Source organism: Phacochoerus africanus, chromosome 6 (assembly GCF_016906955.1).
Source record: "Phacochoerus africanus isolate WHEZ1 chromosome 6, ROS_Pafr_v1, whole genome shotgun sequence".
Classification (NCBI taxonomy): domain Eukaryota; kingdom Metazoa; phylum Chordata; class Mammalia; order Artiodactyla; family Suidae; genus Phacochoerus; species Phacochoerus africanus.
In genome coordinates this window covers 31082232-31107027 of record NC_062549.1, presented here as the reverse complement: position 1 = coordinate 31107027, position 24796 = coordinate 31082232, and the positions used below count along the sequence as shown (strand labels likewise).

Sequence of the window (24796 nt, the reverse complement as noted above, 5' to 3'; positions counted from 1 at the left end):
AATGGCCTTGCTCAGTTGTTTGTTCAGTTGCATATTCTTGCTTTTAGGAAGGTGTCCTCTTCCCAAAGGGAAAGTGGAAGAACTGAGGAAAACAGAGCTTTGGTGCAAGCAACTGATGTTGGTAGAGGGCACCTATCATTGACTGTGTGAAGCCTCAAGAATATGATTTGAACCAATGATCATCCTATTTTTAAATCCAACAAGCATTTGTAAATTCAAAAGTAGCAGATTCTGTTCTAGGCACAGGGACTCTTGCATTTGCCACACGGAGCTGCATTGCGCATTGCAACTGGTTTGCAGAACCAAGTTCATTTAGAGTAATATACATGTATTCTATATATGTCTCTAAAAGTCTATCTATAAAAGAAATGCAAGGAGTTCCCACCGTGGCACAATGGGTTAAGGATTCGACCGCAGCAGCTCAAATTGCTGTGGAGATGCAGTTCCACCCTGGTTCCACACAGTGGGTTAAGGATCTGACATTGTCACAGCTGTGGCATAGGTCACAACTACAGCTTGGATTGGATCCCTGGCCCGGGAACTTGTGTATGCCACAGGTGTGCAAAAATGGGTGGGGGGGAGAAAGAAACATAAGATCAGTATTCATTTTCATTAAATTTAGAGAGGCCATAGAGATATATAGCCTGATTCTTGAAAATACTTCAGAACACAATTGGTGAAATTCACAAGACAAAAGAAACCATTGTGTGGGGGGGTGGAAACAGTCACATGGATTTCTCTATAGATCAGAGGAGGAGAGAGTGAGCAGTTTAGCAATTTGAGGTGAAAGGGGTCAGTTTTCATCTCCCTTTTCCTTTTTTTAGGAAATAGTTATTGATTTTGTTTGACCTCTGGACAAGTAGAGATGGTCTCTTTCCCCACAGATACTTGCTGGATGGATGTGTGCCTTTTCTACTTTTGATAGCCATGGTAAAAGGCAGGGCTGGCTGGCACTGATGGTTAGAATTTCAGATCAATTCTGTAATACTGTTTGCAACAAAGGCTACACACTTGCACAAGCTGAACATACCATGTCACAGTTTTGATGAGACATATAAAGATTGCAGAGCTACACATCTGTACTGCTTTAAAGTATACGTGTTTCAGAGGGGAGATGTAATAATACAGTAGTTTCTCATTCCTGTCAACAAACTCGCTGGTCACTGGGGCAGGTCAGTTATTGCGTGAGGGGTGGAAATTTTTTTGAACAGTGTATGTTGTCTTTGCTGAATTCAAAAACAAATGAAAACAAAAGCAGGAATTTGAGATTTGTGCTACGGCAAAGGCAATGAGAAATTCTGTTTTCAGTTTTACTTTAGTTTATTATTATTAAGGACGAGCAGCAGCAATGCATGAAAAGGGTAATCTTGCCTGTGGAAGGTTTTACTTTTGTTCATAAATGCTTATTCATCTTAAGAAACAAATAGCCTCGAACATTTCCTGAGGCTTTCAGCCTTCATTACAAACAATGTGTCTCTTCTCTCTCTGGAATATTCATTATGTGATATCATTTGGAATCTAAATACTGGGCTAAGTTGACTGATACAGTCCCTTCTGATTTTGTGATTTAGACTTGTCTCTGTCCTTCTAAAGAGGGTGAAAGAGGTGTCCTGTTTGTCATTGGAAGGACTGTTATGGGTGCCACCTGCAGCCTCTTTTACACACAGACATGCATAGTACTTGATGTTGGTCCGGCATTCCATTGATCGAAACATAGACCTCAGTCTTCTGGATTATGGAGCCTGATTTTAACAATTTTGATCAGAACCAGAGTTGTGACCAGGCTTTGAATCAATTAATGTATTTGTAAAAGACCACCTGATGAGCCAGAACACTAGCTACTAATGGGGAAGAGGAAAGAGGAATGAAGTACAGCAGTTTAGGGAAAATCTAGAGCTTTGTGATCAAATCTGGCACTTTTACTTGGTAGGTTTGGTCACTTTAGGTGAGGTTTTTGTTTTTGTTTTGTTTTGTTTTTAACCTCTTGGAGGTCCAATTTCCTCATCTTTGAAAAGGAGATTTTTTTTTTTTCTGTAGAGTTCATTCATTATAGGATTAGAGGAGTTATTTTCAAAGCATATGTACCTATTAAGTAGTAGTGGAGCTTACATGTCTTTTTTTTTTTTTCAGGGATGGAGATTTTATTTTGATTTCTGTATACTTGAAACTTATTAGAGCTTCTGGAAACAGCAGGTGAAAATTCAATAATGTGTGTGCCTAATAACCAAATTATCTCTTCAATCCCATTTTCTTTTTTTCTTTTTTGTTATTATTTGTTAATAGCTATTTCCCCAATACAATTTTATTTCTACTGCACAGCAAGGTGACCCAGTCACACATACATGTATACATGTTTTTTTCTCACATTATCATGCTCCATTATAAGTGACCAGACATGGTTCCCAGTGCTACACAGCAGGATCTCATTGCTAATCCATTCCAAAGGCAATAGTTTGTTACATTTTGGTAAAAAAGAGACACATAGTTTGGCGTTAATAGACAGGAACTCAGGATTATGAAGTGATTTGCCCAAGGTCCTCAGTCACTCTGCATCATTTCAGCTGAGTCTACAGTTTGTCAAAGTCTCCATCCCAACACTCACCACCTTAAGAGCACACTTATTTTCTTGGTTAAATCTGTGTTGCTTCTGTTTATCTAAAAATGTTGATTGAGGAGTTCCTGTTGTGACTCAGTGGTAAGGAACCCAACTAGTATTCATAAGGACGTGGGTTCGATCTCTGGCCCCACTCAGTGGGTTAAGGATCCAGCGTTACCTTGAGCTGTGGTGTAAGTCACAGACACAGGTCAGATCTGGCGTGGCTGTGGCTGTGGTGTAGGCCAACAGCTGCAGCTCTGAGGGAACTCCTAGCCTGAGAATTTCCAAAAGCTGTGGATGTGGCCCTAAAAAGACCAAAAAAAAAAAAAAAAGAAAAAAAAAGGTGATTCAGCTGAAGCTACTCTCTTTTCAGTTTGTTGAGTTCCAGGTCTTTTATAGGCAAAAAGTCATCAATAGATTTTTAATTGAATTTGTATAGGAGTTCAACTCAGCTGTTCACCTAAATGATCAAAATGATCAAGCACATCTTTATTTTTTCCTGACTAGGGTGAACCTAAGTAGGGTTTTATTTAAAAACAAACAAAAAATGCCACTAAGGATAATGTTCTTCAACTAGGTTATAGAAAATTGAAAATTGGCCCTGCTGATAGTTCTATTGTATGAAAATCTACTATGTGTTAGAAGTACTTTGTGAATTGTGAAGTATGTTATGTATGTTGTCTTATTTGTAGTTTATGGTAAAGATAAACAATCAGTTGCAGTAGTGAAAGACTTAAAATTGAAAGCCAGGACAGATGGCAACTTTGAACGAACATTCCCCTTAGCATCAGACGAGCTGGAATTCAGATCTCTCTTTTTTACTTACTAGCTATGAAAACTTGGACCTACTACTTGACTTCCCAGCTTCCCTGTCTTTTGTGAATCACATCCACCAGATTATGATTCTTGTGATGATTAAGTAAGATAAGCAAATAAAGATTTTAGCATGATGCCTGGCATCCTTCTTTGTCCTTGTGCACTGCTGATTCACCATACTTCAACTTGAAAGTAATTGTTTATACTTGAAATAGTTCAGATTCTTTCACTGTAAAGAATCTGAAAACCCCACTTCAGGTGGCTTCAGGGGAAAAAAAAAAAAAGAGGCTTCATGAATATATAATTGAGTAGAATAGGGGACTGTATTTGGCCCTAGATAGGACGTAATTGAGAGTTCAAACCATGTGACCAGTTCCTTGCTAATGAGAATGAGAATAACAAGGTTGTAGTCCAGTTGGAAAGTATGCATTAATTTCTTTTAAGTTTTCCATCAGCTTTTTCTGCTTCTAGGAAGAAAGCACTCAGACTTGCAGTACACAATAACAAATTCATTATGGAAATGTGTACCTAGAAGAATTTTAAGCTAATTATGTAGATGATTTTGTGGGAGGGAATGGAGCGAAGCTGTAATTTCAATGGAACCTATTAATAGTGGTCAGTCAAGATAAGCAAGAAAACACAACAGAACAAAATTCAAAGCTTCAGTTTTATAACTTATCTGAGTTCATTAACTAAATTAAATAGAAACTGACTCTGGGTAGTTTGAGCAGAATGGGAATCATGCTATGGTCATGGAGAGGTTCATGGAATTGAAGAAAATGCTGAAAAATCAGACCTTGGAAAGGATAGCCTGATGCTAAGATGAGTCAACTCTAGCTATTTTCTGTCATTGTGTCACTGTGCCCAAGATTCAGAATTCGATGAGAGAGAGAGAGTTAGTTCAGAGGAAGAGCAGGGTGTCTTGCCTGGCAGTCCACCAACACTGTGTGTAATGGGTCCAAGGAGCTACCAAAGCATAGTCTATAATCTCCTGCTTCCAGAAGAAGGAGAATTGATGATACTGGGCAGGTGTGCTCAACTCATGTCCACCATGTAAATTCCAGATGGAAAACTTGTTTCAGTGTTGATGAATTACTAGAAGGAAAAAAAAAAGGTAAACAAAACAAACAAACAAAAAACCCAAGTATATTATATAAACAATACCTATATGGGCAACAAAAATACCATGTCAGTTTCCTAAGGCTGCTGTAACAGATTACAGCCAGATCCACTGGGTGGCTTAAAACAGCAGAAGTGCATTCTCTCACAGTTCTGGAAGATGTGTATCTGAAATCAAGGTGTTGGCAGGGACATTCTCTCTTTGAAGACTCCAGGCAGGGAGTCTTGTTCCCTGTCTTTCTCTTGACTTCTAGTGCTGCCAGTAATCCTTGGTGTTTCTCAGTTCACAGACCCATCACTATGATCTCTGCCTCTGTTGTCACATGGTGTCTTTCTGCCCTGTGTGGACTCTGTGTATCTCCTCTTCTGATAAAGACCCTGGTCATACTGGATGAAGGGCTTGCACTGTTCCAGTATGACCTCATCTTAATACAAGTGCTTACAGCTATAGTGACCCAATCCCCAGTAAGCTCACATCCTGAGATTCAGGGAAGGACATGAGATTTGGGGGGACACTATCCAACTTAGTACAAATATAATGTGGAGAAAATAAATAACAATGCACATAGACCAAAGAGTGGGAAGGCATGTTATCCTATTATTTCCTCTTATAAAACTCTATCTGAAGTATCATGCCTGGTTTTAGGCAGTCTTTTTCAGAGGATAACATGTCAACTGGAGAACTAGTGGGAAAACAGTTTACTTTCTAAGAGCAGTATTTTCAAACTATGGACTATAAGTTGGGCAAAGAGGAGCTTTAGATAAATATGATATGAGCTTCCAAATGTTGAAAGGAAGAGAAAGGTAATTGGTATTTAGGGAGAACTGGGGCCTATGGCTGGGAATTGTAGAGAAGCAAGAAAACACAACAGAACAACAAGAGTAATCCTAGAGTAGTGTGGTTCAGGAAAGGAACGAGCTACTTTAAGAGTTTGTAAAGTCTTCATCTCTGGAAGCAGTCAGCAGAAGCTACACTGATATCTATTATCAATGATGTAGGAGAAGCTTCTAAATATGAAGAAAACTAGGTTAGATAACTGCTCAACATTCTGGTTCAAGATTCTTTTCTTCTAGGAATACATAGGACATTAGTCATCCCCAAAACATTTATTGTGCATGGAGCATGGTATTGTGTGTTAGCGATATAGAAGTAAACATGGCATGTGTATTATTACAGAGATAAATATTTCAGAGATATACTTCGCTAGTGGTAAAAATCTAGGAGCCACAGATCATTAAATACTTGTTGAGTGAATTTGTTGTTTAATCAGATCTACTCGACAAGTATATGTTCAGATTGTTTACCTGGAGTCCTTATCTGATCCTTATCAGCCCTTTCATATTCCTTCATTCTGTTTCTCTGGTTAGCTAGAATTACCTTGCTCCTATATCATCCCTCTCTTTGTTTCAATTTTACCATCTTAAAAATAGGATTAAAGGTAGGGTGTGATTTTTCTCCTTAATCTCTTTTCTCCCCTGGGTTGTCTTTGTCCACAGAGGTAGCCCTGGACCTCTGAAGTTAATGTCTTAATGTGGAGACTGGAGGGGACTTTGGCTAAAGCAATGTTTCTCAAAGTGGGGGACATTCTGACTGGTTTTATGCAAGATGACTTTGAATGGTGTAAGGATATGTATTGAACTGAATTGAAAGGGTTTTGAATTTGCTCCCTTTCAGTGGTGCTTATTAAGGCAAAGAGGAAGTTTCAATTTGATGCTAGTATTTAGTGTCTCTAATACATGTTTATCTCCCTTTTTAATAAAGAGTAAGCTTCAACTGCAAAGTGTTCAAAAGTCTAATACAACTATTTTGTTTTAATCGTATTCATTTTTATTTTACATTCTTTCCTGCTAAGTGGTAGTTTCTATGTAAAAGAATGACCCAAAGCTTCCTTTAGACATTCATGCAGTTAAATTTTTTTAATAATATGATATTAAAAAATCAAGAAGGTAGTATATATAGATGATTGAAACTTGAAAACTTCTGTGTCAAAGTTCTGATGATTTATTTGTCTGGACTTTTTCCTTGCTGTTTCTGGCACTCCTTTGCACTGTAGATACCTGGAAGCAGCTATTCCGGGCAGAAGTCCTTCCTCCTAGTACTGGTTCAGAAGATAGCTGTTGGCTCAGTGAAGGGGAAAATTGTGCATATAAATATGGCTTTCTCTTGCTTGCAGTGCCTAAATACTATGTATTTCTGAACTATCCTTTAAAAGCAATTCATAATTGCTTTTCTGGCTTTCGTGGTAGATTCTTAGATTGATAGAATGAATGTCAAATTAACTTATATAATTCTTTCTCCATTATCTTCGTTTTTGCTTTCCATTGTCTTTGAGATAGAGTCCAGATTTCAAAAGGAAGGAGTTTTTTAATAGCTTTTTTTTTTCAACATTTTACTGTCTCCGGGAATATATTATAATACTGGAGGAGTTTTAAATTTTTTTCACCAAGTCTTATACATATACATGTTTAAAAAGTCAAAATTTTCTGCAAGGCATATGATGTAGACCAGCAGTTTCCTCCTCCAGTGCTTACCATCTTCAGTTTCTATTTGTAGGAAGCAACCTAAATTAATTAACCTAAATTAAGCATATTCCTAAATACATCCTTAGAGTTCTAGATATTGGTATTTGCTTTTATCTGGTGACTTCCTGCATTAGGAGATGTGGAAGATGAGGATGGATATCTCTTTTACTAAGTCCCTCCACCTTGTTCCTCTTACATCTTCCCACTCTTCTCAACATTCCTTCTTCTTCTTTTTTTTTTTTTTTGATGAAATAAAGTTCAGAAGTTTGGTTTCCACTTAAGATGGAGAAAGCCACAGGAAATCACTCCCACTCTCACAGTGAGAAAAAATTGGATGATACACAAAATCCTAACTTGTCTTGGGTCCATCAAGAGCTGAGGTCACAGGGTAAGCAGGTGAACTGAAGTTGAAAGAAGGACAGGTCCCTTTAAGGAGATATGAGTCGTGAACCCATAGGAACAAGAAACAATGTGCATAAAAATGAATAAGAAGAGTACACCCCTGTTCATAGCAGTATTAGTCACAGTAGACATGGGGTAAAAGTAGCCCAAGTATCTATTGATGTCTGAATGGATGAACCAAATGTGGCATATATATAAAATCGATTATTATCCAGCCTGAAAAAGGAAGGAGACTCTGACACATGCTACAACAGGAATGAACCTTGAAGATATTACATAAGTGAAATAAACCAGTCACAAAAAGACAAGTTCTTATACGATTCCACTTTATAAGGTACCTTGAATAGTCAAATTCATGGAGATGAAAAGTAGAATGGCAGTTGTCAGGGGCTGGATGGAGGGGAAATGGGGAGCTCTTGTTTACTGGAGACAGAGTTTCAGCTCTGTAAGATGAAAAGCACTCTGGAAATGGATGACGGTGATTGATGCTCAATGATGTCAGTGGACCTAGTGCAGCCGAACTATACCCTTAAAAATGGTGAAGATGGTTAATTTTACATCATGTACATTTTACCACAACTAAAAATAATCATTAAAAGATTTTAAAAAGTGAGTAAGAAGAAAGACGTAAAGTCTGAAAAATTCTTGAGTCAAGTGAAGGCTAGCAGGATAGATGAGAATACCTGGGAGTGTAGATGCAAGGGGAACCAAACTTGTGCTCGCTCACAAGTTCTTTCCTTCTTTCTTTCTTTTTTTTTTTTTTTTTTCAAAGTATAGTTGATTTACCATGTTGTGTTAGTTTCTGGTGTGCAGCAAATTGATTCAGTTTTATGTATATATAAACTAGTATCTATATTCTTTTTCATATTTTTTCTATTTTGATTTATTGTAGGATATTGAATATAGTTCCCTGTGCTATATTGTAGGATCTTATTGTTTATCTATTTTATATATAGTGGTGTGTGTCTGTTAATTCCAAACTCCTCATTATCTCTAACTCCCCTTTCCCCTATGGTAACCATAAATTTGTTTTCTATGTCTGCGAGTCTGTTTTTGTTTTGTAAATAAGTTCATATTTTATTTTATGTCTTGCATTAAAACAACACAAATTCTAACTTTTAAAGTTCTGTGGGTCAGAAATCTGTTACAGCTCCCACCAGACTAAAATCAAAGTGTCGGCAGGCTCTTTTCCTTTCTGGAGGCTCTAGGGGAGAATCTACTACGTATTCATTCAGGTTGTTAGTAAAATTCAGTTCTCTGTGGATATAGGTCTGAGATCACAGTTTCCTCACGGGCCATCTGCTAAGAAATGTTCCCAGCTCCTAGAGGCCACCTGCACTTCTTGGTGTATAGCATCCTTTCCTCCATCTTCCAAATCATCAGTGGCAAGTGGAGTTCTCCTTACATTGCATCTCTCTGACCCACTCCCCTGCCTTCCTCTCCCATTTTTAAGACCCGTGTGATTAGACTGAGTCTCCTGGGGTCCTTCCCTCTCAAAGTCCTTAACCCCAATCACATCAATACAATATCTTTTACAATTTCAGATGGCATATTCTCAGGTTCTGAGGATTCAGCCACGGACCTGTTTGGAGGGGCTTTATTCTGCCACACTTGTCTTTGAAATTCTACCTTCCCATGCCCTTGGGTCATAATGTGGATTTTTCTCTTTCACCTATGCCTATGCAAAAGTCCCATCATACCCAATCCTGGCCATCTAGAAGGGACATAATGCATCATTTTGCCCAGCAGAGCTGATTCCAGCAGTGTTATGCTTCTTTTTTTTAAATTTAATTTTTATTTTGTATTGGCATATACTTGGACTACAATGTTGTATCTCAGGTGTACAGCCAAGTGGTTCAGTTATGCATATATCCCTTCTTTTTCAGAGTATTTTCTATTATAAGTTATTACAAACTATTGTGTAGAGTTCCCTGTACTGTATGGTAGTTTAGGGTTAGGGTTAGGGTTAGACGGTTAGGGTTAGGGCGAATTTTATATACAGTAGTGTGAATATATTAATCCCACCCTCCTAATTTAGCCCCGTCCAACCCTGAACATTTCCCCTTCGGTAACCATAAGTTCGTTTTCAAAATCTGTGAGTCTGTTTTTGTTTTGCAAATTAGTTCATTTGTATCTTTTTTTTTTTTTTTTGTCTTTTTGCTATTTCTTTGGGCCGCTCCCACGGCATATGGAGGTTCCCAGGCTAGGGGTTGAATCGGAGCTGTAGCCACCGGCCTATGCCAGAGCCACAGCAACGCGGGATCCAAGCCCCGTCTGCAACCTACACCACAGCTCATGGCAACGCCGGATTGTCAACCCACTGAGCAAGGGCAGGGACCGAACCCGCAACCTCATGGTTCCTAGTCGGATTCGTTAACCACTGCGCCATGACGGGAACTCCCTGTATCATATTTTAGAGTCCATGTGTAAGTGCACAAGTTCTTTCCCGTGGGCCTCTGCTCTGTGCTTATCAAAGAATTTGGGGGCAGTTAACGTGAGAGAGACCCTGTTAGTTCCACACATGTGCACCTCATGAGAGGCTGCCCCTGGGAACAGGTGTAAAATCCCACCTCTGACCCCAGATTCAACTTTCAAGGGCGCAAAAGCCTTGAGCCACTGGAGGAAGGACAGAAACCCCACTGAGCCCAGGATCCTGCAGGGGTACAAAGTAGAGACCTGCAGCAGATCCAGAGCATTGTCTGGAAGAGAGACAGGAAGAGAGAGGGGCAGGAAAGTGGAAGGAAAGCCAGCCCAGGGCCCAGGTTTATAGGGCCTGAGAGTGAGGGTACATCCAGAGGACCCAAATGTTTATAGCAGCTGCAGTTATAATGGTCAAATACTGGAAACAACCCATAGGTCCATCAGTTGGGGAATGGATAAGCCAATTGTGGTAATATTCCTCAGAATAAATTCTACAGGACAATAGAAAGGAATAAAAGGAAAGTGCTGACCTCACCACTGCACCAGTGTTCAGTGAGAATAACCATCAGGGAGGGAGCCATGAATGTTTCATGAAAAACATGGTACTTTAGAAAAAGCAGAGGTTCAGAAGTAGATCAAAACAGTTATGTAGATAGCAGGAGTACTTTGAGGGGCTAGGAGAGACTTAAAGGTCATAATTTGCTCAGTAAGAACTCAATCCTATATATGATCTGAGGGTTTTTTTCATTATAATATGTAAAATAATATTGACTTATAAACTACTCAGTTTTTTAATTTTACTGAGGTATAGCTGATGTACAATTTTGTGTTAATTTCTGCTGTAAAGCAGGGTGATTCAGGTATACTCAGTATTTCATATTCAAATATATTTGTACATATATAATTCATACTCTTTTCCACTATGGTTTATCACAGGCTATTGAATATAGTTCCCTGTGGGACTTTATTGTTTATCCATCCTGCGTATGATGGTTGGCCTCTGCTAATCCCAAACTCCCAATCCTTTCCTCGCCCACCCGTCCCCACTTGGCAACTGCAAGTCTGTTCGCTGTGTCTATGAGTCTGTTTCTGTTTCATAGATATGTTGATTTATGCCATATTTTAGATTTCTCCTGTAAGTGGTATCATTTGGTATTTGTCTTTCTCTTTGTGACTTAGTAATCTCTGGGTCCGTCCATGTTGCTACAAATGGCATTATTTTTGAAACTCAAAGCCCTTTATAAATGCATGTATAGTTATTTTCCCTCCCCCAAACTTATGTCAAGTTGCTTATAGACTCTTCAAGGTTAAAGGATCGTTAGAATTCATCTGACATACTTCTGAAACCGGGGGTTCTTAATGTGTTGTTCACAGGCAGGGGTAGAATTCAGTTAGTACACAAACTTGGATAGAGAAGATGGCATGCTTATTGTTATTAGCCTCTAATTGAAATGTAGTGTTGTCTTTTATTGTGGGTGTAGGTCATAAACCACATAGCATCAGTAGTACCCGTGACTTTGTCACCAGTGTAAGTCACAGATAATATCGTATCCCATTACAGTTGTTGGCGGATGTTAAAAATTACCTATTCTCATCCCTACTTTGAAAGTGTGATTACTATTAAATCTTCTGTTAGATCTCTTCATTTAAAATATTAGAAAAAGAAACACATGTACCATGTCACCAATTCATGCTTTTATAATTTGATAACTGTTTCAGTGTATTTCGTTTCCTTTATGTGTCTCATTCTTAAAAGAGGGCATAGGCTTTGACAGACTCCCAGAGGGATTCAGAACATCACAAAGGAACTTGGGGCCTTTCTTGGATGCCCAGCAGTAAATTCCATTCAGTGCAGATGGCTTGGTCCAGAAAGCCAGTGCTGTTGAGTGTGTTCTAACCCTTTGTGCAAGTGCTTGATCTGCCAGATGCCAGCTGTGCCATTCCATAGGAAACATTGGTAATAGCAGGTTTCATGTCAGTTGGTGAGTGCCATGGGCATGTTTTTGAGAATGTGTAGTTCTCTGTGGCTTTGTTAAGAGGCCTCTTCTATGGTGGAGCCAATGTAACCTTAGAAGTAAGGACCCAGTGTGATGCTTTTTAACCTTGCCTCTTAGGGGGTCTAGGTCTTAGAACACCACCCCACATTCATGGCTCAGGGCCTCTGAAATCCGTGGTGGGGAGATGGGCATCTCTAACAGAGGTCAGTCTGGTGGCTTCCACTTCTGTGTTTGTGAATTCGGGCCAAACTTAGAGCCATAGGTCAGCGTTCTTTACCTAAATTTGATGCAGTTCCCTAGCAGGTTGGGTGAGATTTAAATGAACACATCTTCCATGCCAAGATTTCTATCTATTTATTTTTATTATCTTTTAAACTTTGTTCTAAATGCTGTCATGCCAGACTGAACCATTTGGGTGACTAAGTGCCAGTTGTGATGGTGGGCGAGTAGGGATCTACCTGGACCCCTGAGGAATGGGAGGCTTGCTTCCTTGTGGGTTATAATTTCACAGTTAGATACGTATCCATTATGAAGACAAATCTTCTAAACATCTCAGGCTACTTTATTTTATTTTTGACAACCCTGACAGGAAGTTTTGCCTCTTTTGGAATAAAATCTGCTTTTGTTTAGTTTTCATCATTGACCTAGCTCTGGTCTGCAAAATCTCATAATTATCTGGGAATTTCTTGAAGTTACTTCAGTGATCTTACTGTGACCTTTCTAATGCATTCAAACAGTGCAGATTCTTGTGAAATCTGCCCAAAGTATATTTTCATCAATATATACTTACTGGGAAATGTTAATCTTAGGTTGCAGTGAAACATTTTTCTAACAAATGTTTCGGATGTGAATATGTGTCAGGCTGAACACTCAGCTGAACACTGAGACAGAGCAGACATGTCCCTGCCCTTGTGGCTATTGAGGGGAGGGTGTTAGCTGTACTACCAGAAGGAGTTCCAAAGGCCAAGTAGGTGGAGTGGGAGGCTGAACAGAAGAGGGACCTAACTCTGAGAAAGGAGAGGCTCCCTAGGTTGAGGGCTGCATGGGTGGAACTGGGGGCCAGAATAGACGGGTTTTCCAAGCAGAGGAAACAGCTTGGTCCTTATGAGGAAATGAAAGATGATCAGTATGGATGGGTCAAGGATGAAGATGGGACCAAACAGGGGTGGAAAGATAAGCCAGCATCTACATGGTTTTCTTGGCCAGGCCAATGATTTTGGACTTGAAACAGAGGCTGACACTATCAACTATCCTTCACTGATGCGGAGGTAACACTGTTTCTTCAACAAGAAAGCAAATAGCATTAAGTAAAAGCAAAATGCTTTGCAACTTAAAAAAAAAAGGTCTGCTATTTAAACACAATGGACATGACACAGGAACCAAATATATATATATATATATATAATATTATAAATATTTCTGTATCTCTGGGTAGCAGGCATTTAGTATCTGTGCAAAGATTAAATTACTTGTTTCTTTGAGGTTTTGAACTGAGGGAATTCTAAACCACTTGCCTTTGTCATTTGTCATTGAATACTTCTTTATAAAGCTTCCATTATAAGAACTATTATAACATTATCTTCAATCTTTAAAAAAAGGAGGGGGCTGTTAAAATCACTCAGGTATTGGCTTACTCTTTTAGCTGCCGTTGTTTACCTGGCAGCTAAAAGAGTAAGCTGGAGGTATTATTTCTATTACTGAATTGAACTGACTTGTCCTTTTCAGGGATGATAATCTCTGCTACATTTCAGTTTACAGACAAATTTTGAATTTTCCATTTGATTAGAAAAATACAGACCATGGTAGTATTGAGCACTGATGTCTATGTAGCCTTCTTAATCACTACTTTGAGATAAAAATTCTTGGAGTATTTAGATTATTTGAGTAAGACTGTGAAACATAGTTTTTATTTCCTATATTTACTTTTTGAAATGGCAGCATTTTGTCTAGAAGTGAATTGGAGCAGTTTTGTGCCCCAACGCCCACCCCCTCTTTTTTTTTTTTTTTTTTTTCTGCTTCTTGGTGCCGCACCTGCAGCATATGGAAGTTCCCAGGCTAGGTGTTGAATCAGAGCTGCTGCCAGCCTACACCACCGCCACAGAAATGCCAGATCCAAGCCATGTCTGCAGCTACACCTCACCTCACAGCAATGCTGGATCCTTAACCCCCTGAGCGGGACCAGGGATCAAACCCACATCCTCATGGATGCTAGTCAGGTTCATTACCACTGAGCCACAATGGGAACGCCTGCCTCATTTCCAGTGCTAGCTACCAATGGGGATGAATGAGTTACCAAATCATTGTATTATCTTATGGAGGCGTTGGACATGAACAAGAGGAACATTCTTCCTTTTAAAGCTATCAACCTAAAATCCATATGTCCCCTTATGTGTAATTTCTGCAATAGTTCAAGTGAAGCTAAGGCAGCATGTGCTGAAATGGCCATCATCCGCCTGTACTTAAGTGGCCTGTGGTTAATACCTCATCTCTTTTAACCAGGCACACAGAAGATATAGGAGGTTACTTACTGATTTTATTGAGTGTGAAGGACTTTGAAAGGATATTCAGGGGAGGTGCCTAAAACAGTTACAGAGAATCATTTTTTTGTGTTTGTCATCTTTACACATGATGTCAACAGGCGTCTCAGAGCCTATCCATGACATCAAAGGGCTTTGTTCTCTATTTTAGATTCTTTCTTTGAGAATGTACTTCCCTGAAAATGTACTTCCATGAAAATGTGTCTTTTGTCTGTGCGACTTTCCTTTGTGGACTGCCCCCACCCCTGGAATCGCCTTTTTCAATCCTTGGGTGACATGCAGCCAGCCTGCCTCCTTTGCTCCCTTTCCCTTCTCCTAGGGGTGTGCCTGTGACCCAGCCGGCCAGAGTGCCCCACCTCCAGCCACAGTGATCGCTTCAAGGATAGATCTATGATCCGCTGACAAGATAGTGAGAGCTCCCCTGGGACCTTGCAGAACACAGAAATGATGCTCTCTTTCTTTTGGGGGGTCACAGAGTTGTTAGAAAGCGTATTTAGAGCTGTGGATGGCCATCTTTGTTATTCCAAGGGAGAAAGCCTGTCTGACAATGATGCTAGTCCAAGGAAGACAGTAACGAGATGAAAAGGCACATGTCAGCCTGTTGTTCCCATCACACTGCAAGTCAGTAAGATTCCTGAATATTTCAGTTGCAAGGACCACATCTTTTCACTTTCAATTAAGCTAATTTAAGTTAGGTTTTTGTTACTTTTTTTTTTTTTTTTTTTGCTTTTTCGGGCTGAACCTGAGACATATGGAGATTCCCAGGCTAGGGGTCGAATTGGAACTGTAGCTGCTGGCCTGAACCACAGCCACAGCAGCACCAGATTCAGGCTGCACCTGTGACCTACACCACAGTTCACGGCAATGCCAGATCCTTAACCCATGGAGCAAGGCCAGGGACTGAACCTGCGTCCTCATGGATGCTGCAAGCCAGATTCTTTTCTGCTGAGCCACAACAGGCACTCCAGGTTTTTGTTTCTTTTAATTAAAATAATGAAAGCACAAATGCTGCCCATAAATTTTTCCTGCAGTGAGGTGGCAGCAGGAAGGAGAGGTCTGAGGATGTCATGTGGGATAGGGTGAAAATCTGTGTTGTCCTGAGCCAGAAAGTTTATAGAGAGACTTTTTAGAGACTAATTTTTCTCTCCTGTTGCCATTTCCTTTAAGTAGCACTGGATCTTTTAAACTTACTCTGACGTAATAGCATCCTACTCTTTCTCTTATAGAGAAATGGGAGACTCTGTGTTGCTATGTATTACAGAAACAAACATAAATGTAGCTGGCTGATTCCTAGTTGAAATCCATGGATACATTTGTCTGTTACGCATTTGCTTTTACCATGAGGCTTTCTAAGTTCTATTGTTCAACAAATAAGATATTACAATGCCAGTAATGGTCTCTAATGTGAATAACAAGATTAGAAGGACAAGCAGTAAAAATAATAAAAGATAAATTCTTCTCTATATCTAGTAACTCAGCAATGGAAGACATTTAATTTCTCATTTGGACATTAAATAGCTAGAAAATATGAGTCAGTCATTTTGGATGCATAGTTTTGCAACAGCTTCATTCCATTTGGTATCCTAGGTATCAGTTTCTTACAGACATTTCCTTTTAAAGACAAGAAAAACACACGTATGGTAATGAAAAAGAGTGTTTCAAGTGTCCTGTGAACCTGAAGTGGAAAGCAGAAAAGCAGAGGAAGTGTAATGACATTTCTGATACAAGTTTATGCTAGTGACTTTTTTTTTCGTGATTTCTTTCTAGAGAGATACCTGAACCATCCATAAATGAGGATTGTTCATGGCTAAAAGAAGGAGAGGGGAATCAGAGGCATTACAAAGACTCATTTTATTTTACATCGATGCTTGTCTCATGAGGATCATCTCTGCTAAGAAGGGTTATAAGATAAGCCCTTTAGCTAATAATAGAACCTGGTTAACTAAGCGATAACAAGAGGTACTCTGAATGTCATAATTCGGTGACCAGAAAGCACTGTCTGCCAGGGTATGGCCTGAATGGTCTCAGAGTACATAAAGAAATCTCTTGGTTAGCTTGCTTCCATTTAGAAGAGAAAGTACAACAAACACCAGTTTTTCATAAGGTGTCATAGACTATACTGAGGTGTTTATTATTCCTTGTGGTTCTGTAATAGAAAAAAAATAGATTTCTCTTTCCCAGGTAATTTAATGGGGAAAAACATCACCTTTTCCAAAGAAAAATGCTGCACCAGAGCAAATAGCATGAGGATAATGAAATTCTGTTGTGCTGTGTTTAGTGAATTGATGGCTTATTACACTATCACCTTGGTGACACAAAAACAAGAACAAAACAGTTCTCACCTTTGTATCCATAGGAGATTGTTTAATAAACACAAATGAGCATCTACATCTGAATGGGGGTTTGTTACCATTTCGATGAGTATGTAGAGCTAAGGGAACAGAGCCCCCTGGGCTGTTCCAGTCAGAGGGGATGCTTTGGAGTCTCACAGGAAAAGTGGTTGGAATCCACACTGCTGTGCAGTGGCGTTTCCTGTGCATTTGAATCTGTCTGCATGTTCTTCTGCTGAAAGGAATGAGGTATGAAGCACCTTGTGCTGGCATGACCCTGTGCCTATAGAATGCAGAAGCTACTGGCTAGGACCTGTTGCTGCAGCCTCGGGGCAGTGGGCCATGCAGACAGAGAGGGTTCCCAGGAACTCTTTTGCGGCACACAGAGTGTATAGGAAGATGTGCAGCCTCCTTCAGTTTGTTAAATTCAGACAAGACGAAACTAGGTCTGCAGAAGTTCAGGGGGCAACTCTGAGTTTATGAACCTCGCCCTTGGTACAATTGCTGACAGAAAACCTGAGCGTTCTCTGTTGTTTGTGGTACAAACCCCGACACAAGGACAGGACTGGTCAGTGCAGAGCATCATGAGTCACAGAGGAGCCACATCTGGGTGACAGAAGTACAGGGAAGGTTCAGATGTTTCCTACACCTGGTATGAATGAGCATCTAATTGGAGTGATATAGGAATTGCCCCCCAAATATGTATTTTCACATAATCTACTTAAGCTAACTGTTCATGAACTGATCGTAACTTTCATATTAATTAATGTCGAGGATTTCCAACTCATTTCATTCATTCTTTCATTTATTATGTAAATGGATTGCTCACTCTTTGCCAAACATAGAGGGGAAAAATGTGATGAAAAAAATCCACAGAAGTCCCTGCTTTCATAGACATTGCATTCCAGTTTGTGGAGATAATCAACAATTAAGCACATGTACAGATAAATACTTTGAAGAAAAGATATTCCAATAGTTTGGTTAATGTGGTGGAGCATGACAGGCATGGAGGTTGAGGAAAAATTATAGTACATAGATTAAAAAGAGGAGCAATCTGAAAGCTGGCTCAGGGCAGAGGAACGTTTATAAAGAATAGGAAGCAAGGGAGGAAAAAGCCAGGAGCCCCAGAAGCAGCAGCCAGTGAGGTAGCCGGAGAACCAAAGAAACGGCCCTTAGAGAATATACGTCAGTCATTTGTTGAGCCCAGCAGTGACCTGACCTAGTTGATGAATTTGGAAATTTTACCCTGTCTCCCAAGGAGGCATGACTCTCACTGGACACGGACAGCAACAGAGAAACCATTCAGTGGGGTGGTATGAGAAGTTGAACTATGATTATGGTGGTAGAGGTGGTTACAGAAGCTGTATTTGGGATACACACAAAACATGGTGGAAGTTTGGACACAAACATGCTCACGCATATACACCTTACTGAGGAATTCAGTATTGGGTGTGAGGGAAAGAGAGCTGTCCTATTTGTGATCTTTGTTCAGATCAGTGCTCTTCAAATTACTGGGCTGCAGGCTTTGTCACTGGTGTGTGACAACAGAAGGAGCTTGTGCCAAAATGTAAATCAGCTGACTTTATTTTCCAGAGGAATGTTTTCTCAAGGAAGGAAGCAGTACGTTGATTTACATTCTAGCACAAACGCTTTCTTTAGCTGTAGACCAGAAGGAGTTTCCAGACTAGACTTGTCCATGGCCCTCACTCTGCGGATCATTGGTTTCCACAAAGGAATGAGCAGAAACCATTAGCATCAAGTTCTCGTTGTTCTCCGGGTATGACACAGTCTTGAAGAACTGCCAATTTTGTAGTTGTACATATGTGCTGTGGTTGCCAAAGCTAACAGACGATGCACAGGTAAGTTATAAAAAAACTTTGTGTGAAAAACCACATGATCATTTTAATAGATGCATAAAAAGCATTTGACAAAGTCCAACACCCATTCATGATCAAAACTGTTACCAAAGTAGGTATAGAGGGAACATACCTTAACGTAATCAAAGGCTTTTATGACAAACCCACAGCAAATATAATACTCAAGGGAGAAAAGCTGAAAGCCTTCCCACTAAAATCTGGAACAAGACAAGGATGCCCACTCTCACCACTGCTATTCAACATAGTGCTGGAAGTCCTAGCCACAGCAATCAGACAAAGAAAAGAAATAAAAAGTATCCAAATTGGAAGAGAAGAGGTAAAATTGTCACTATAGCAGATGACATGATACTATATATAGAAAACCCTAAGGAATCAACCCAAAGACTACTCAAACTGATCAACAGATTCAGCAAAGTAGCAGGATATAAGATTAACATTCAGAAATCAGTCGCATTTCTGTATACTAACAATGAAATATTAGAAAAGGAATACAAAAATACAATTCCTTTTAAAATTGCACCCCCCAAAAATCAAATACCTGGGAATACACCTGACCAAGGAGGTAAAGGACTTATATGCCAAGTACTATAAAACATGAATCAAGGAAATTAAAAAGATGTAAAGAAATGGAAAGATATTCCATGCTCCTGGGTTGGAAAAATTAATAGTGTAAAAATGGCCATACTACCCAAAGCAATCTACAGATTTAATGCAATCCCTATCAAATTACCCATGACATCTTTCACAGAACTAGAACAAACAATCCAAAAACTTCCACGGAACCGCAAAAGTCCCAGAATTGCCAAAGCAATCCTGAGCAACAAAAACCAAGCAGGAGGTATAACTCTCCAAGACTTCAGGCAATATTACAAAGCCACAGTCATCAAGACAGTATGGTACTAGTACCAAAACAATAGGGTTAGGGTTAGGGTTAGATACAGACCAATGTTACATACAGACCAATGTAACAGAATAGAAAACCCAGGAAAAACACCTAAGTAGACTATGGTCAATTAGACTTTGACAAAGGAGGCAAGAATATAAAATGGGAAAAAGACAGTCTTTTCAGCAAGCATTGCTGGGAAACCTGCACAGTACATGTAAGTCAATGAAACTGGAACATACCCTCACACCATGCATAAGAATAAACTCAAAATGGCTTAAAGACTTAAATGTAAGACAAGATACCATCAAACTCCTAGAAAAGAACACAGGCAAAACATTCTCTGATGTCAACCTTAGAAATGTTTTCTCAGGTCAGTCTTCCAAGGCAAGAGAAATAAAAGAAAAAAATAAACCAGTGGGACCAAATCAAACTAACAAGCTTTTGCACAGCGAAGGAAACCATGAGAAAAAAAAAAAAAAACTTACAGAATGGGAGGAAATAGTTTCCAACGATGCAACTGACAATGGCTTGATCTCTAAAATATACAAACAAGTTGTACAACTCAATAGCAAAAAGCCAACAACCCAACTGAAAAATGGGCAAAAGACCTATGAATAGACATTTTTTCCCAAAGAAGATATACAGATGGCCAACAAGCACTTGACAAAATGCTCAATATCCCTGATTATTAGAGAAATGCAAATCAGAACTGCCATGAGGTACCACCTCACACTAGTCAGAATGGCCATCATTAAGATGTCCACAGATAATAAATGCTGGAGAGAGTGGAGAAAAGGGAACCCTCCTGCACTGTTGGAGGGAATGTAAATTGGTACAACCACTATGGAAAACAGTATGGAGGTACCTTAGAAAATTATACATAGAGCTACCATATGACCCAGAAATCCCACTCTTGGGCGTATATCCAGACAAAACTTTCCTTGAAAAAGATACATGCACCCGCATGTTCATTGCAGCACTATTCACAATAGCCAAGACATGGAAACAACCCAAATTTCCATCCACAGATGAATGGATTAAGAAGATGTGTGTGTGTGTGTGTGTGTGTGTGTGTGTGTGTGTGTGTGTGTGTGTATATATACACAATGAAATACTTACTACTCAGCCATAAAAAAGAACAAAATAATGCCATTTGCAGCAACATGGATGGAATTAGAGACTTATATTAAGTGAAGTAAGTCAGAAAGAGAAAGACAAATACCATATGATATCACTTATATCTGGAATCTAATATATGGTACGAATGAACCTTTCCACAGAAAAGAATATCATGGACATGGAGAACAGACTTGTAGTTGCCAAGGGGGAGGGAGTATGATGGACTGGGAATTTAGGGTTAATAGATGCAAACTATTGCCTTTGGAATGGATAAGCAGAGATCCTTCTGTGTAGCACTGGAAACTGTATCTAGTCACTTATGATGGAGCATGGTAATGTGAGAAAAAGGAATGTATGCGTGTGACTCCTCACCTTGCTGTACAGTAGAAAATTGACAGAACACTGTAAACCAGCCATAATGGAAAAAAATGAAAATCATTAAATAAATAAACACACACACACAAAATTTCAGGTCCAGGCCAAAACAAACAAACAAAAAACAAAAAAGCAAACAAAAATAACTGTTGAGCAGTACCTTATCAAAAGTATGACTTCTAGATTTTCATTAGATCTGATTTTAAAATTTTTTATCAAAGCATAGTTGATTTACAATGTTCTGTTGATTTCTGCTGTACAGCAAAGTGATTCAACCATACATATACATATATATATATATGTATATATATATTCTTATGGTATCTTCTATCATGTTCTATCACATGAGATTGCTACACAGAAGGTCCTGTGCTATACAGCAGGACCTCATTGCTTATCCATTCTAAATGTAATAGTTTGCATCTACGAATCCCAAACTCCTAGTCCACCCCACTCCCTCCCCTTCCCCCTGGCTTCATTTGATTTTGATTTTTGTTTAGTAGGGGAGCATAAGAGAATATGCTTAGGAGAGCATTCTTTTAAAATAATAAATTAGCTCACATTTATGAAGTAGGGTCATAAGGCAACTCTGTACCATATTTGTTCCTCAAAACTTAGCTTATGCACCATCTTTTAGGAAACCTTCTAGGTAATCTAACCATTCTGACGTGTGTATCTCAATATGTATTTTCATAACATGGTGTGTGTTTTACCTTTATCATAGTGCTATTTTTTAAAATTTTATTGAAATGTAGCTAATTTACAATGTTGTATTAGTTTTAGGTGTATAGCAAAGTGAATTAGTTATGCGTATACACACATCCATTCTTTTTCAGATTCTTTTCCGATTTAGGTTATTACAGAATATTGAGTGGAGTTCCATGTGCTATAAAGTAGGTACTTGTTATCTTATCATAGCACTATTGTAAATCAAGAATGGTTGACTCAATTTTCCCTGCCTCCCTTAATACTGTAAGCAAGTAGCAGGAATACTGTGTCTTATAACTCCAGTAGCAAGTAGAGTATCTGGAGGATTGTAGATATCCAGTTAAACTTTGTAGTCTGTGTAGCGTGATCAGACCTTCAAGGATGAAAGGATACTGTGTACAGTGCTGGGCATAATGGTTAGCGTTCAACTTTGATGTAACTACCAAAGCGCGGGCTTCTCTAGGCTAACCAAAGTCTGAAAGAAGTGATGTCTCCAGTTCCTATTTTGGCTCAGTGGGTTATGAACCCAACTGGTATTCATGAGGATGTGCGTTCAATCCCTGGCCTCGCTCTGTGGGTTAAGTGTCTGGTGTTACCGTGGAGGTGCAGTGTAGGTCACACATGTGGCTCAGATCTGTCATTTCTGTGGCTCTGGTTCCAGTTCATCCTTTAGCTACATAAAAGACTTTTTAATATTTAAATAAATTTTGCACAGTGGACTTGTCAATCTTATCTATTAAAAGAGAGCAAATGTCATGAGTGATATCATTTCAGAAAAAAAGGGACACTATTGTATGTATATTATAATAATCTCATGTAGAGGGAACGATATACCACAAACAATGTCACCATAGATTTGAGGTGGTGGGATCTAGCAGTTTCACTTTCTTTCTTCATTAGCGTATGCTAGAGTTCAAATCAATGCTTAGCAAAATTCCTTAAAAATCTCAAGATCTGATGGCAGTTTACAAGTGAACTGGTTACCATCTAGTGACTCTAATTTTTATAACCCATCAGTATACTTGGTGCTAAATTAAAAACAATTTTTTTTTCATTCAAGAGATTTTTTTTTTTTTGAGCATCTACCATGTACAAAAAGAATTAGAGCCATTAAAATGCTAAGTGCTGTGGAGAAGAGAATGGTGAATCAGACCTGGGTCTTGTCTTTGAGGAGTAAAATGTCATCAGTCTCTTTGCTGCACATACCTCCAAGTGTTTTACAATAACACAAACTGAACCCCTTTCCCTGGAGAGTGAGTCATACTTCCTTGATGGAGATGGCTGAGCCTGAAAGTCCCCTGGCCTGACCCTGTTTGCTCTTCTCATTGATTACTCCCCTAGGTGGTGCTTCCATTGGTTCTCCACAATCCTTGTTCCCTTGGGTGTACCACTCATCAAGGAAGATACCAGCCATGGCAGCGATTTCCAAAGCCAGTGTTATTCTCAGTCTTCTGCTGGTTGCTTGGGTCTGTAGTTCTTCTAGGTTCTTATGGGCTTACCATCAATTTGCATTGCACCCACTCCCCCGCTACCTTTCATTTCCTTGTTTTGCTTTGAGGCACTCAAAGGTTCTATCAACTTTTGCTTGTCTATGGGTGGGGTCCCTAAGAGTATCTTTCCTATTGTTATTCATAAACGGACTTAGTCAATGATGATGTTGATGATGGTAATAATAATAATGATATCACTAATATTTATTTACCAAAAATAGGTGGTTTGCAGATATTTTCTTATTTTTTCTTTAAAAAACTCTGGCAGGAAGGTATCATTATTGTGTCCATTTTGCAGATGAATAACCAAAGCAAAGAGAAGTTAAGCAGCTTGACCATCACCCTCCTCAGTTCCTACCACCAAATATGAGGCACCTATAAAAGGGGCCTCAGATAGAGCTCTGGTTCTCCCATTAGCTTCTCATGATTGGCTAAACTCTAGTGATTTCCTAAGTTGTATTGATGAGTAGTGGTGAGACCACTGTACGTGTTGTGGACTAAATGTAATCTCTGGCTCTCATTCTCTCCTTGGACAAGCAGTGAGTATTTGTGTTTATGGTCACCCAGACTGAGTCAAAGGCCAGGGCAGGTTTAAGAGGGAAATGATAAAAGTGAGAGAACAGTAATCTTAGATTTTAACACCTAATTCCTAGCCCACGCTAATACAGTTTTCGTAATTTTTGGCTTATGATTTCTACTCTTTATTTTGACCTGTAACAGATGTTCTGCTGCCACTGGTTTGCCCTAGAAGATGATTCTTCACCTGCCAGGAAAGTCCAAGAACACTCCTAAAACTGCCACCTATTCCTGTGCATTGTCTCATGTAATCCTTATACACACCTCAAGAGGTTGATTCCACTGTATTATCAATATAGGAATCCCAAAGTTAATAACTGCATCTCTCATTCATGTACTATGAGAGCCTCATGAGTGGGAATATATTAGACAAATGGACTCTTAGATTTTATTGTGTTTTGCCTTGGATTGTGTAATTTTATTTTGTCTTAGATATATTCTCTTATCTTGGATTAGATAATTTTCTTAAGGAGAAGGATACTATCACTTATTAAGTATCTGCTAGTACTAAGCTAACTGTTTGCATATAGGTTCTTATTTTTACCAGTCTTACGGTCTGTATAAACATTCATGGAAAATGTTTTCTCACAGATACACACATCTTTGCCCAAGAACACCTTGGGAAAGGTATCTGCAAGAAAAAGGAAATAAACACAAACTGGTTGAGGGTACTTAATGACTACAGCACAGATGCTTGACATGGAGAACAGATTTTGATGGCAAGCTCTTGCCGTGGCAGATACTTAAAATTTATCACTGTGGGAGGCAGTGATCCAGCAAAGGACCAAGTGTAAATCTCGCAAAGATATAGTGCAAAAAAAAAAAAAAATTCAACAGGTAGACCACAAAATCTTGTCTTACTTGCTTCTTTCTCTTCTCTGTCAGATTTGTTGCTGCTCATCGATGCATGTCAAGTAGGGATTGAGAGAATAAATCCTAACAATTGGAATCAGTCATGATGAGTGCCATCTTTGTCTCCATAATACCCATTTTTATGCAGTATTTTGTTAAAATGGAATTGATA

General features: G+C 39.2%; 1 protein-coding gene across 3 annotated transcripts in view; it reads left to right on the top strand.

Annotated features, from left to right (window-relative positions):
* The window catches only part of OXR1 (oxidation resistance 1), a 523168-nt gene that overhangs the window by 5343 nt on the left and 493029 nt on the right, over window positions 1–24796 (top strand). The gene's annotated exons all lie outside the window — the stretch shown is intronic.